The 15,689-nt window shown below is 42.7% G+C and overlaps 1 protein-coding gene and 1 long non-coding RNA gene across 6 annotated transcripts in view; both read right to left on the bottom strand.

The window, feature by feature from the left end:
• The window catches only part of TJP1 (tight junction protein 1), a 159,914-nt gene that overhangs the window by 103,841 nt on the left and 40,384 nt on the right, over nucleotides 1–15,689 (bottom strand). The window lies entirely within an intron of this gene.
• LOC140003399 (uncharacterized) lies at nucleotides 2,986–9,794 on the bottom strand. Its single transcript, XR_011811929.1, has 2 exons — nucleotides 9,677–9,794; nucleotides 2,986–3,224 (listed from the first exon to the last, which is right to left on the bottom strand). It is a non-coding gene; the product is annotated as an uncharacterized lncRNA (long non-coding RNA).

The following is a 15,689-nucleotide window of genomic DNA, read 5'->3' as shown; positions in this document are numbered from 1 at the left end:
CTGTGTTTTTCACACTTGCTGTTTAAATTGTGAAGAAAAAATGTTCCATAGTGGTTAAATAACTATGTCTTACTGACTTTGCAGTCTCATGAATCAACACATAAGATGGCTTATGAACATATAAATAAAGCTCACTGCTTTCTAGGACTGTGTTTTAGCTACTTGACCTGGAAAAAAAAAAAAATGCAACAGTGAATGCAAGTGAATGACTGTTTAAAAGCAGCTAACTCTTCTGCACATTAACTTTCTGCAAAAAATCAGAAAGTTTTCTGAAGTGGATTTGGTTTTGAACAGTTCTTAAGACATGCTTTAACTTTATTCTCTGCAGAAAAAGGACAGAGGTGAATTCTTTTCAGAGGGCAGCATTGGTCTGCTGCTATCAAACACACATCCATAACAACTGATTTCACCTCCTCCTTCCCCAAAACACCTTTTCTTTGCAAGGATTTCTGTGCATAGTAGGGGTCTCATTCCAAGGAAGTGTCTTTTTATTATTATTATTTTTTTTACTGTAAGGCAGTGTTTAATTATGCTAAAAGCAAATCTGTAACTCTTGTTATTGAGTGCTATGCATGACAAAAGTTTGAAGGACTTGGATCCAAGCCTTCTACAATATCTTCCTATACCGATGTTTACCTTTAAGCTGAGTCTGTCTGATGTCAAGCCATAACTACTTTGTACCATCTGCAGTTTCCACTTGATATCTCTAGGCTAAATATTTTTTTAATATAAGTATTGAAGGAAGTCAGGGTTACTTTTCACTGCAAACCTCAGAAACTTCCACAAGAGGTTACAAAGGCTGGCCTTGGAGATCTTGGGGAGCTGCAGGTGAGTGCCAGCTTTGTGTGTGATTACAGAAGCTTCGGAAACTCACGGCAGCGCTGCCTGCAAACCTGCCTTCTGATAAGCACCAGGGCTGCTCATCCTTCTCTGATTCCACATCAGTTGCCATTTCATGTTCAATTGCTAGCAAGAGAGCATTTCTGCAATAAGTATTAATTAATGCATAATTTAATTGCCCTGACTAATAATTTTACACTTATACAGGAGTTTATATTTTCCACACACTTTAAAAACATTAATCATGATGTTAAGTGACAGTGTTTGTGAAAACATACTGCTTAAGTGAATGACAAAACCCTCCAAAGAAACTGAAAAGCACATTAAATGGAAGAGTGGGAAACACTAAGCCAGCAGTTCCTTGTAGGCTGAAAATGTTCTTTCCCTCTTGGCCTGTTTAATCCAAATGCCTTAATTTAACTAAAAAGAAATGTGTGAGACTTGCAGTCACACTGCATAAAGTTTACCTAAGTGGAACTTTCTCTGCAGCAATCACGCATCCTTCCTTACAGTGCGGGAGCTGGGCTGCATTCTCTCATTCCCCACCGGTACGCTACAACAGTTACTCACATGGCCGTGTACTTGCCCAGACGCTTGAAGAAACACTGCAGGAGTTACCTGAGCTGGCTTCAGAGGAGTGTTGCTCAGGCCCATATACAGTGTTTGGTATTGTTCAAGGTTCCCAGAAGCCACACAGTCCAATATGAAAGAGTCCAAGAATTTACAAAGAAGTTGCATAAAGTTACAATGCCTTAAGTTCTCCTGTGATGCTACAATTACCTGCTAGGTGTACGTGACTGAGTAACTCATCAGTGAGGTGTGGTAATGGCGATGGGTGAAATCTGACTACATAACAATGTCAGGATGTAGAAATGTAAGGCAACAGGAGTCTGCTTAACTTAACCGGGTTAGCCAGGAATTAATTATATACATAGTGCACTTAATGTGTATTGTTGGAACAACAAGCAGGAAGCCACACCAGGACCCCCACAGAGGAATATTTTGTACACATCCAAAAGACTATTAGCTTTGGAGGATCCTACAATCTGTCTTATTTTGCCAGCTGGGGAGCATAAACAGAAAGAGAAGCATGAAATCCCCTCAGTAAGGACAGAAACGGGGAGTGCTGGTTTTCAGGGGCTGCTGAAAGGCAGCAGCTCTGCAGAGGCACCTGGGGAAGCTGGACATACCAGAGCGACATGTAAATGAATCACAGAATCACAGAATTTCTAGGTTGGAAGAGACCTCAAGATCATCGAGCCCAACCTCTGACCTAACGCTAACAGTCCCCACTAAACCATATCCCTAAGCTCTACACCTAAACGTCTTTTAAAGACCTCCAGGGATGGTGACTCCACCTCCCTGAAGGGAAGATGAAACAGCATCTTCCCATCTACAGATCGATATCCAGATCCTCCTCCCTCGTGCTTTTGCTCATATAAATGAGAAAGTAAGACCACTGAGTCCCCATGAACACATGTGTAAATTACTGCGTATAGCACCTAATAGACAACACGTTTCACAATCACCAACTTATTTTGCCATCGAAGGGGGGGGCCATCACTGTAGCTACTCAAACATACCCACCCCTCATATAGCTTTTAGACCAATGTAGCTATTTGCATTTTTACTATTGAAAGGTCTAACAATGTAGTGAGAATCCAGCTTGCCCCAAACAGCCTACCTTCTAAATAGGGAAGGAAAAACAACAAAATCAAGAGGCCAAACTGCACAAAAGGCAACAAGACCAAAAATAAATTAAAAAAAAAAAAAATGTTTTTCAAATGCCTTCACCTGGGTTACACTACTTCACTTTTAAGTGATTTTCCTTTAAAGCCTGATCCCAGTGTTAGCCAGTGTTAGCTTTCAACAAAGTTATTTCATCTCAAACAGGGCCACAGCTTGGCTTGGAGCTATGCTACCGAATGATCTTTAAATATGGAATGAGTTGCATGCCCTAACTAGAAATAGAAGCAGAAGAAATCTAATGAAAGTGGGAAATATTCATCAGGGAAATTTGGGAAAGCTATCATAGCAGTTTCTTTAAATGGCTTTGTGAATTTCATACTTAAAGATCAATTAAATGAATCACTTAACAAACTTAACAATGGCTACAAAAATAGCCAAGAGAAATCAGAAACCCTCTGTTTGTTTTGTGCTGTTTTATTAAAATCATTTTACAAGTTGTTTGTTTGTTTTTGTATTAATTACTTCCTCTGCCCTAGAATTTCTTCTGCTTTCCTTGTCATTGGTGTCCAAATCGCACTGCTCGCAGCAGCCCCAGAGCCTCCAGTTTGTCCATGCTGCCAGCAGGGCCTGCACGCTGCGCTCCCACTTCTTCACTTCAATGCATTTGCTGTGGCAAGGTGCAAAGCACTACTGCACTAAAAGGACAACCATATTAATGGAATTAATTCCTAAGAATGCCCAAGTCCTCATTTTTACAGTTTCATGGATTTGGCTGTCAGAGCAGGGTGTTAATTTTACCTGGAGCAGACAGGAAGACCAGGATGTAGCTGGAAGTGAAGAATCAGAGGAGTATCACCCTACCAACATGAGAAGTTGCTGCCTTTCTACAACCTGTATATAAGACCTACAGATCATAATCTTTGCTACAATGTTGTATCAACCTCTCTAGACAAAAATAAAAAAAAAAAAAAAAAAGGATGTGTGATTATTGAAGCATTCATTGACTTTGTTAAGTGGAAAATACCCACACTTAGGACACAGGCTGGCATTTCTCAGTTTAAACAGCAAGAAGGAATATGCTTGAAACGCTCGGAAGCTCTAATGCTGAAGAAGATGAAGTCCCCAGTAAACTCGTCTTTGTCACAGGGTCATTTTAGGGACGTTCCCTGTAATTTGATCTTTCTTTCATTTCTCTTAGCTAAACAAGCCTAATTATTTCTCCCCTTCAGGATAAATGGAGGGAATGATGGTACTTAATTTAAAGCTACTGTTTCATCTTAATAGTCCCTTGGTACGAAGAGACTTCAAAATTCTTCATTTCTAGACTGTTAATAAGCCAAAGGCTTCCTCAGACCTTAACAGCAGCTATCATTGATTCTCTTGTCATATTTCAAAAGCCAAACCAGCGGTGAGTAGTTTAAATTTGATACTCCCCGTGGAATAACCTCTTTCATCTATGCTATGATCTGAGTAGCTCTGCTATTACAAGCTACTCAAAGTAGCCTTTGTAAGTGAGAGCACTGTACAATTTTACCAGAATCCTGACCTGCCACCAATTGTTTTTTCCAGTTATTGAGGGCTTTTTTCCTGTGAAATTAAAAGCACTATGAAGGACTTTCAAAAAATACAAAATAGTATCTGCCTCTTGCAGATATTTAGTCTTATATTACCCTCTATTCCAACTCTGCCATATTATTAGGGGTTTCATTGCAATATCTTACGGTAAAAATCTTACAGTATAAATCCCCTTATTCTTAATGGAAAATTAATTTAACCATGTGTGTTACTAACACAGTCAGTTCCTCTACAGGCAGCAGGAAAGGATTCTCCCTCCTGTTTGCTCAGGAAGTGTGAATGAATGATCTTATACAGTCACAAGCGCTCCTCACCTTAACCTTGACCTTGGCTGGCCAGCCAGCTCACTGCAGAGTTAATGTAGGTACATGTGCATGTAAAGGACATCCCTTCCTAGGTGCACAATAATGAGCTCAGCAAAACAAAGAAACAAAACAACTCTGCTGCAAACACTTGGAATTCAGATTTCACATGCTCACAGATCAGACAGGTCAAAGCCAATTTCTTACGCGCTCTCATTTAGAAAGGATTAGTTAGAGGTGATACTCCTGTTTATGATTTAGCTCAAGTGTTGTTCTAATAAGAAAACGCAAAATCTCCATATCAAAATGAAAAATGAAATAACCAAACAAACCACCAAAGCCTTTCTTAGCCTTTCCAAAATATAATCGAGTAGGTATCTTAAAACCTGACTTTAAACCTGATTTGTATAATTTGTGTGACTTACATGTACAAAACCATTCGCCCATTTTCACTGCATATCTAATGATGAATTTACGGTCCTGAAGTAAATGACAGCTACTTAAATACCCATTATAAACATACTAAGGTTACACCAGTGCTTGCATGTCTTCTCTATTTATAGTTACATACAAAAGAGTAGTTTTCAGCCACAATCTGAAAAAAACAACAAAGTTGATGAATCTCCGGTTGTGTGTGGCAGAAGAATAGCTCTTGGTCTGGGTTGGCATTTAAAGTCTGACTCCTTTTCACACACCCCAAACCCCACACACATTCTACTGCTAATACTCAACACAATAGCAGTAATACCATCTGATCAGAACATGCTTCAAGAGCATAATTCTCTAAAGAGAATGAATATCCTATAAGTTAAATGATGACACTAGTTTATACGAAATCCTAATTAGCTCAGCAGAAAAGAAGAAAGACTTCAGAGGTATGAAACTGTCAAAGCAGACCATTCATAAAGGCGCACGATTTCCTCTTAGCCTCTTAATCACATTTTTAGAACAGCTCCCTAAACGCATGTCTGCAAACACATCTGTTTCTGTACGCAGCCACAGCACTGAAGTGCTCACTCCCCTGATGCTGTAGTGGATGTGTGCTGGTCTTAAAAGCACCAGGAACCACATTCTAGACAAAATCACATTCTAGTTTGGGGTCTTCTTGCCATTTAGTCCTTGGGTGAAACCAGTGGCTATGCTACTGCACTGTATTTAAACGTTTTGTCAACAAAGAACACCAACATTTTTCCTCCAGTGAAGTGAAGGGAGCTTTTAAGAGACATTAACTTGTGTTTGTCAGTGAAAGCTTTGCACGAGGGATCCTGTTTTATAACAACGCCTGCTGTTTGCACCCTCTGCCCCTTTACAACGTGTGGCTCTGTCTTCTGAACACACAGTTCTCCTGACCTCTGCAATTTCCTGTCCTTTGTAAGAAATTGCTTCTGCATCTCAGCAGCACTGTGGGTTGGGCTGTGCCTGGAGAGCCAAACACCAGGCAATGCTGGCCAAACGGATGGCTCCTCTGCTGGCTTCTTCATCTCCCTCTCCACCTGTGCAGACCGGGGAATGAATGGAGCCTGGAGCAGACGGGCTGCATGGCTATCCAACAAGCACATCAGAGCCCTGGGGGAGTTACCTGGAAATCACAGTGCAATTTATGGCAGTACCACCTATTCAGACGTGCTGTGTATCTCTTTACAGCAATGGGCGCTAGGAAGAGAATAAAACTTCTCTTCCACAAAGACACCTCAGAGATGTGGATGTACAGCTTTATTACGAAAGGCCATGTGTACATTGCAGATGACTTATACTGGCCATGAAAAAAAATGTTGTGCAGGTATGGAGCGTAAGCACTCGCTTGGACATGTCGGACACCCTTCGTAGGGAGATGAAGGTGGTTGTGAACTGAATCTCTGATGCCGGTGATTTGAGGTGGCAATTCCACGGCTGCAGCTTTTTCTCCATCCCAGCACAGTCAAGCTGCTCAAAATCAGAGCCCCTGCACAGCAGAAGCCGGGCTTACAGATTTTGCACTCGCAATGAAACGTTTTAGAAGCAGCAGGCATTTTTCAAAGGCATGTAACTGAAGCCACTTCTGTTACAATTGTTTCGCTGAGACTGCCAGCAACAAATGAGAGGAAGTCAAGCAAGAGAAGGGGCACATAAGAAGCTCTGGCCATAACTGATTCTGCTACTTCTTTGTTTAATCATAATTCCAAGGGACGGAAGCGGGTGTAGCAGGAAAAGCAAATAACAAGAAGCTGAGTGATAGATTAAAGTCCTTTCTAATTTGGACTTAAAGTTTGACCAAGCTACTACGGAAAATGCTGCTGTGCTTCCCATTAATTCTGATGCAAATCTTCACAGTGTATGGTTAGGAAAATTATTATTTTTAGAGCACAGATCAGGAATAGCTGAGCTAGCCCTCCAATTTTGCGCTGTCACAGAATTGTTTTCTATCTGTCAGAGATGATAATTTTGTGAAGAGTCATACCCTGAACTGGGAAGAAAGGAATGAAAAGGAATAGAAAGGAAAAGCAAGGGAAAGAGAAGAAGGGGAAATGGATGAAAAATCACATTAAATTGTGATTATATTTCTTCCTGCCCAGTGCTACAGCAGAAGTACAAAATCTCTAACAGAGAATATGCAATGAAGCAGTATTTGTATGTTTTAGGAGTCTTTCAGATGTTTTTAAAATCAAAGTATAAAATCAAAACCCCTGCTCCTCTCCACATTCTTATCTTGACAGTCACTTAAGATATCAGGTATCAAAAAGAGTTTCTCCTCTGAGTTTAGACAAGTCAGGATGATCTGAGTAATCCTGAAAATTGGATGAAGAACCAGAATCTTTCTGATGATGTCAGTGGCGATGCAGAATTCACCACTCAGTCTGCCTTCTCTGTGGGCCTCCGTCAAACTATGTTTGTCTTGGCGTAAATGCAACGTGACTCCAGTGATGCCAGTGCACTTCAACCAGTGTCAAACCACGATGAGACCTTCCACAGCTGTATTCCTGTGTCGTGAGTCAGCGGACTCTCAAGACTGCACAGTAACGATCATAAATTAGTTTGTATGCTCACCATTTGACTTTCAGAGAGAAAACGTTTCCGCCTGCTCTGGGCTGGAAACCTTCATGTGAATTCTGCCACTGGCCAGAGGGAGCAGAGCAGAGGGGGCTGAGGACGTGCTCTGCTTCTGGCCTCTGGGGCCAGGAGCTCTCTGGAGCACTGCTATGAAGTGGGGCTGTTCAGGTGGGCAGACAGCACCCTGTAAACATGAGTGTCTCTTCCCTTGTTTGCATGGGATGCCCATGAATAGCATGAGCAAAATAACCTCAGCGCTGAGCCTCTGCAGAATCCTGGACCGAGATCTCTGGAAAATAAAGTGCACTCTTTCAACACGAAATTGGATGCAGGGATTTGTCAGCCTCACTGAATGGTGAGAAGCTGTGTGAATGAAACGTATCAGCTCCCCTAAGCAAGGCTGAAACAGAACCCCAGCAGCCATCACCATCAGAATTGTGCCTGTCTCAGCTCCAGCCTGGGGAGCCTGCTTTCAGCCCCAGCACAGCTTCATTTTAAATGCATCATTACCTAATAACTGGAAATAAATCTCAGCAGAAAGTATAAGAAAACCAAGCTACGATCACCACACACATGTTCCACAACATTCATCTTCTTCACTTGCTCTCATTCATAACTCAATGTACAAGGCAAATTACATTTAATTAGATTGGTGATCAAATTAAGTGATATAAAATTGCATTGGAAAGTACCGTGTAGCAGTGAGGATCAGGGTGAGCACACTCGGAAAAGGAACAGTTTCAAAAGTGAGATTGCTGCTCCCATAGAGAAAAATGTAGAAAAAGCAACACTGAGTAACAGAGAGTTCACACACTCCCAAAGCTGCTGATCAGTGAAACTGTCAAACCCAGCTTTTGTTCATGTAAACAGAGGAAGACTGTTCCTATAACAAACTTGCCCCAATGTGCCCTGCAGGGATTCATGTTGCAATCCTTTATCAATTCCTGTCAGGCATTATTCTGCCAGTTTGTAATCCTATAGCAGAAGTCTGCAGAAAGAAATGCTCAGGAAAGAAGTGCAGCAGCTCATCCTTCTCCATGCCAGACAGGCCAAAGCCCTGAGAAAGCATTCTGCAAATATGCAAATGCTAATATAGCAGAAGCTGAATTTTTATGTTTTGATGACTGGAATATGTACAACAGCTTCTGGGCAACTTGTTGGTTACTGCGTGGCACTGCATGCAGAGGAGAAGAAGTTGGGGGTGCTCTGGAGGAAGCTCTAAGGGCGTCAGTATGGTTTGCAGGACAGAGGCTTCAGATGTGGGAGACACTTGCACTGCTTGGTTTGCTGAGGACATTTCCATTTTAGGTACTACAGATTGACTTGCTGTAGCAGAAGTGATGATACACTAAAAATGCACGTTCATTCTGTCATGCATCTCCATCCCTTGGCAAGTAAGCATTCCTGCTTTCACATGCACATGTGCACCCACACAGCTTTGCATTTCAAACCAGCCTGAGCCCGCTCTGCTATGAGAAATACCATGTGCTCTGAGCAAGAGGGGAGGAGATGGGAATTCTGTAAGTCAGCTGAAATCCAGCAACAATTCTCCGCACCAGTAACCTTACAGAATGGCAGGTTATTTTTCTTATAAGTTCATTGAAGGAATTAGAGTGAAAAGTTCATACTTTGAGAACATTTAAAGACGGGATTTTTTTTTTCCTCTAAGGTCATTCAAGTACAGCACCTACACAGAAAGGGATCTCAAGGCTGGCTGTCCTGATCAAATCTTTATCAGAAGCTCCAAAAGACAGCTGGCGGTGACCGTGCCTCCAGTTATATACAGTCACTGCATTATACAGACGTGTTTGCTTGGACAGAACCAGTGACAAATTCTAACACAATTCATCTTCAGATGAATTGGTGAAACTTAAACCTCTGAAATGAAGTATTTTGCAGGTCTTTTGGTCTATTACACGATGTATATCACAGAGAGATGTTTAGTGAGACCGTCTGACTACTGGAAACAAACTACACTAGACAAGCTGCAAGGATAATTCTCCCCGTCCACCTTGCACGCGTAGCAAGCAGCTGAGCCGTGAACCAGTTAGTGCCTGGCACCTCCATTTAGTCCTAAAGCTGTGCCATCCCCTCATCCTGTAAATGGTGTCTGCAAACTGTTTCAACTTCCCACCAGGCCTTGTGCAAGGAAATCCTTGCTCGGGTTGCAGGAAACCTTGTGTAGCATTTAACTTCAAGAGAACGCAAAGGAAGGGGCAAAGCAGTAATTTCATAGCACTTACACAGCAAATGGAAAGCGAATGCAGCAATTCAGCAGTTCTGGAAACGCTGGCCTATGGCACAGTCAGCACAGCCTCCAGACTGCTCTGGTCCAAAAAGCCATGTTTGTGGAACTGTGTGGGATGTGGGTATGTAAATGGGGACTGTGTCACAGAGAGAGAGGAAGGGGAGGGGACACGGTAGGGGCCAGAGGGGAGAGGAGCCCATCCAAACCTTCTGCCACTTATGTACCGGAATACTTAAAATAAAAATGCTTCTGCAGGCCAGAGAAAAAAGGATGAATTAATTATTTCCATACGTGTGAATCAATACACATCAGCTAGAATGAAAGCAAGTAAAGGAAGTCTAAAGCTTTTCACTTTGTTCAATGACCTGGGTTTGATCATCTTTTCCCTTTAAAACATTATTTGCTACTTTTTATGTAAGTGGAAAAAGCAGTTACATTAAAATATCATTTCCACCCAAGTTCAAACCACAAGATCTGAATGTTTGCCAAGTTTTTGGTGTATTGCTAGAAACTAGTACTGCTATTTTCCAGGGTTGGTCTGCCACTCCTATGTACTTTTCTCTGTTCAAATATTTTCTCTGAACTTCTTTTGTTACAGTATTTTTACCTCCTTCTGAGTGGGGAAAGTTTATTCTGCAGACAACTAATTCAGGCCATGTTTTACTGAACAATTTATTTCCTCAGTATGAATGCTGCTGCTATTGTTTGCAGATGAAGACATAAATAATTCAAAAACAAAACAAAGCAAAACAAAACCCACTACAAAGCACGCATTTTGCAAAAGCATCCCATTTGCCCCAAAGATTTTAAATTTTCATAAATTATAGCAAATATATTTTTTCAGTCAGAACTGTTGGAAAAGAAGTTCCCTGGTCCGTTCAAACTGCTAAGGATGTGCTTGGCTATCTGTACAAAAGATCAGCAGGGAGAAGGTGCAGGCATTCTTATAATTGCTCACAGTAATGACACTAAGTCAGTTTTTCCCTCAGGTCTATGCAGGAGAGGGCGCTAAGGCAGTTTTCAATCAAATTAAGCATAAAATGCCTTGAAATTGCCACGTAAAGCAATGCATACATGGTCTGTGTTCCCACGCATGCAATGCAGAGTGTTAGGAGCCAGGTCATTTTTGGAAAATGAACAGTTATCTCATGCTTAACATTTTCCTGAAGTCATAAGTGCTCTATAGAGTTGTCCTGCACCATTAAACAGTGACAATGTTGCAGCCTAGAGGTAGCTTCTTTTCAGTGATGGGTGAAGAGATTTTTGTGTTTTTTCCCTTGTATAATTCATAAGTTAGCGAGACCACATTTCTGAGTTGCAAAAGTAGGACATCTGTCACCATGGGGAAGCAATGGGGGAGTACGCAGCCTGCTTTTGACAGCTGTGGGCTTGTGGTCAGTAGAAAGGTGCCTACTTGATTTTCTCTCCACTTCAGCATTCCTGCCGTTTGGCTCTGTCATCTTCCAAATCTCTTCTCCAGAATACAGCCTTCTTTCTCACTTCTAGCCACTCATTTTCTTTCCCAAGTTGTCCACTAGCTCCTTTCTCTGAGTTGCTGGGACCCTGGTAAGTGCCCCGAGCCCTCCTTCACAGTGAGCAATTACTCCCAGACAGGGTAATCAGAGGCATCTGCTCACATGAAATGAAAATAAAGTTCTGCATCCAGCAGAATTAGGCAGATTTCTTTAGGTGAGCCATTACCACATGGATATCCTGCTACTCAGATTGCTTCCATCCGAAACGTCTCAGTGCAACCAAGAGAAGTTGCTCTGCAGACTCAGTTAACTACACGCAGGTATCTTCTGGGGCTCTGTGGAAGCTTGTGCCTTATTACTACACACCACTTTTTGGCTCTGCAAATGCAGTGGGAAATGATGAATATAACGGCTTTCCTTCCTCGAGGCCATGCGTGCCCATGCTGGCCGCCCAGCACCACTGCCCTCACTGGCTGTCACCGCATCACGCGAGCACCGGGACCGAGGCACTCAGCCCAGGAAACACTTGCTTCCTCAGCTGACCCGGCAGCTGGGCTCTGCAGCCGCAGACAATACATAACACGGGCTTCAGTCCTAGCTTCTGGGGCCAGCCAGGACGCAGGTCACAGCACTGCCTTTGCTGGAGCACTTGCCTGGGACAGCAAGCCCCAAGGACCTCGCCCCGGTGCCCGCGCTGCGACTCGCAGCAGGGTCCTCTCTGCTCGGTCCTTCCCCGGGGCTGGTGGATCTACAACGGGACAAAATGTCCAGAAAGGTGGACAAGCACGGCCTGTCACCACCCGTGAGGCAGGGGTGGCCAGGTCCTGGAGCAGGCACAGGGCGCAAGGGGGCTTCCAGCGCTGTGCACCAGCAGCCTCACGCTGGCCAGGGAGCAGGGGAGGTTTTCCACCTGGAGCTCGGTGTTGTAGTTTGCAAGGCTCCAGCTCACCTGCAGTGTTTGAACTGAGACCTCTGTAACACCCCAGGAGCAAATGCCTATCAGGCAACTATCCTCTACACCAGCACTTCAGGTACATCATTTGAGAAAGAAATTCTCTTCAACCTCCACTTTGATATTCCATCTCTTTCCAGGAAGTGTTTTTGCTTATCACCATCTTGTTTCTCAGCAGTAACAAAATGAGCACCTCAACAGATCACTAACACTTCCACTGCTGGGACTAACTCTGAGCAAAACCCCAACAAGCCAGTGAAAGGGATGGTGCATGCCCACACATCAACATGTAGGAATTAAAAGACTTTTGCTGCTGTATTCTCCTAGCTACATAGCATATTTGCTACTATTATCAATGCTATTAACATTGACTTGTGAGAGGTCGTCTCCATTTCTGCAGGATTTTTGACCCCCTGGAGGGAGATGAGCCAGGAACTAGCAACACCTGGTATCAAAGGCTATAAAACAAACACTGGAAAATCCTCTCAACGCCAGGGAAAACAGCTCAGCATGCAAAGGAACTTCTTGACCATGCTTTTCATTTTCCAAAATAATTACATACCTCCCTCTAGGGGAATCCTAATTGCTCTGCCTACTCTAAACTAAAAGCCCTTTTGCTTTAAATAGTACATGGCTGGGAAGGCTCACTGTGCTAGGGAGGTGCAGTATTTCCACATGCTGTGACCAAGCCCCTCACTAAGAGCTTCACCCAGCCCCTTAGCCTGCGATCTCTGAAGGTGTTCGCCCCCTCCTCAAAATATTCTGTGCTGGAAGTTTGAATACAAGCACCCTAACACGTTGTTTACTGTAAGCACTGGATGATTTAAAAAGGTTTGATATCACTTAGGAAAGGCTTCTTTCTACTCGTTGCTTGAAATGCCTGCTTGCCACGCTGGTAACAAGGAATATTTCTGTATTACAGCTAGACAGAGAAGACATGATATTCACATCACTCACATGAGGGAGTTCAACGCACATATTTTAGTCCCATATAACCAAAAAAACTGCAAGGATAAGCCTGCCCTTTGATGGCTTATCTACACAGCTGCCTGGATACTAAACACACAGGACTGCTGCTAGCCTATGGAGATTGGCCCCCGTGATTTAAAACACATTCAGCTGCTCCCACCAGCTTATGGCATGGACTGCCGTAGTAGTCTTTTAGTTTTCCCTACCAAGTAGTGAGCAGCCCCGCCATTGTCACCCACAGGAAAGCAGCAGAGCATAATAGTTCTTTCAGTCAATGACCCATAAAGACAGAAGTTTACATAGGCCTTGCTGGTTTAGCCTGTACGTCTGACGACAGAATAAGACATTTCAATAATCAGAGGGCCACAGAACGACAAGCTGTAAGGGACTTTGAGAGATCAGCTAGCTGGGTAGGGCTCAGCTGGCAGCCCCAAGGGCCCTTCCTCCAGGCCAAGCCCATGCTTCTTTATCGCTTTAAAATCCTGGGGGATTTAGCCCCTTCCCACCCAGTGAGTCGGGATAAACACAACTGCATCCCCTACAGGTGTTTGTCAGATGTGTTTTCAAAACTCTCTCCACCACGGCCTGTGCGCGTGCACCTTGGCACAAAGTGTAGCTCATGACAGCTTAAATGAAATTGAAAGGGTTTTAAGACAAACCGATGGATTTTGCACTGACCTGTGTCTGTCATTTTTGCTAGAAACAAAGCCCTTTATATCTCTGATCCTGTGCCCTGCTTCTGACCTCACTGAATTACAACGTGCTGATCTCAGGCCATTTCTTCAATTATTCAAGATCGTTCCAAATTCCAACCTGCCTTTCAAGCACGTAGAAGCAGTTTCAGTTTGGTGTCATCCAGGCATTTTGGAAGCATGCTCTGCTCCCTCATATAACCTTTCGTTATAAGCACACGAAGGAGGCAGGATAAACACCCCGAGAACCCCATCGGCACTGCTCAGCCTTTCTGACAGCAACCGGCTGTATGGCAGTGTACTGGCTATGTGCTTTGCAACACTTTTACACTGGATTTCTATTTCTACTTCTACCAGCATAGATTGCAAATCAAAATTTTGTATTTTGGCCAATGGAGTTGTGCTCAAAGCTAAAGGCAGACAGATAACAGCACTGGGAACAGGCTATTTACCTGTTGAAAAAAGTAAGTTGGCCCTTGGTTGTACATCACAAAGGTACGGGCGAGGTGTTTACCACCTTACTGTCCTCAAGAAGTTTATAAACTGATTGTTAAACAAGTTAACCTAGAATCCTGCAGATTCCAGCAATGCTCCTTTGTCTTTAACGCCTCAGCTCTTCTCCTGTTTAAAGAGAAGTATTATTATACTACGTGCATCTCCAGTCCACTGGGATCTCTCCCCCTCATCCTCCACGGGTTTTCAGAGATAATTGCTAATGCTTCAGAGACTGCTTCAGCTACTTCTGTAAGTAGTCCAGGATGAATTCCACCAGGACCTGCCAACCCGAATATTTCCAACTTATCTAAACAGGGTTTAACTCGTTCCCCTCCCGTGCCTTTTATCCTTTGCTAGAGCTCTGCAGCCTGTTCTGCGTCTGTCATTTGTGCTTATGCTGATGACTAAGGACAAGTTAAAACTCCATAGAATAATAACTGAAATGTCTGAGTTTTGCATTTTAAATTGAACACTTAAAACAAATATTCAAGAATTCTAAGCAGAAGAATTAGCTTTCCTGTTCTGCATCTACAACAATATTTTCTAAGCTAATACATTTCAAAATAGTTTAAAAGGTTTTTCCTGTTTTCTTCACAAGTATCTTATTTCCTAACTTCCAAATGTTATATCCAATAAATATTGAATTATTATTCCAAATAATCTCCATTTATGGAGGTTTCCATGGTTAAATAATCTCATTTACATTGAGGTAAATCATACAATTAATGTAGTATTTCCACCACTTAGCTCCATTTCTAAAATCAAACACTTTGAAAAGAAAGAACACATTCTCACCGAGTTTAAAAATTTTAACTATTTACTATTTGAGTTCTAATTTTATTTTTGAGGTATTCTACACTGTAGATTTTTATCTTACTACCTTATCTTACTACCCTTTATCTTATTACCCTCACTACATAGGGTAATAAAAGCCAATACCTTTTTAACCATTACGGTAGCACCTCTCTGTAGTAAACATTTAAATGAATAGCCTTCCTTTGCCAGACCCTTATTTTTCTCAAAAGAGAACTGCAATTTAGAATTTTCCTTTGGAACTGTTCAAGTACATTTTTGGTATTTCTTGATGTTGGGGGATAGTGTTTGTTCAGCCATACAACTCGCTCTGAATTTACCTCTACCTTTATTTGATGAATGAACTAGCTAAAACTCCTGTAACGGGGAAACTTTGCAATTTGCCTCCTCTCCCCAGAGCCAACTGCGGTTTCTCTTTTGCTTTCTCTCTCTCCACGTTTGCATGAATGACTTCTCAGCCAACTTTCTGCTGATTTCTAATGTCACAGGCAGTGGAGTGATCACCTGGGAACTGCGGTCATGATGCAGTGTCAGCATTTTCGTGCAAGCCCCCAGTGTGCTGAGCCAGCAGGGCCCAGCTGTCCCTTATCACTGCAATGTCTGTTTGCCTTC

The sequence above is a fragment of the Anas platyrhynchos genome, chromosome 11 (genome assembly GCF_047663525.1).
Source record: "Anas platyrhynchos isolate ZD024472 breed Pekin duck chromosome 11, IASCAAS_PekinDuck_T2T, whole genome shotgun sequence".
In the NCBI taxonomy this organism is placed as follows: domain Eukaryota; kingdom Metazoa; phylum Chordata; class Aves; order Anseriformes; family Anatidae; genus Anas; species Anas platyrhynchos.
The sequence above is the reverse complement of the archived record's forward strand: the minus strand, read 5'-3'. Positions and strand labels throughout refer to the sequence as shown.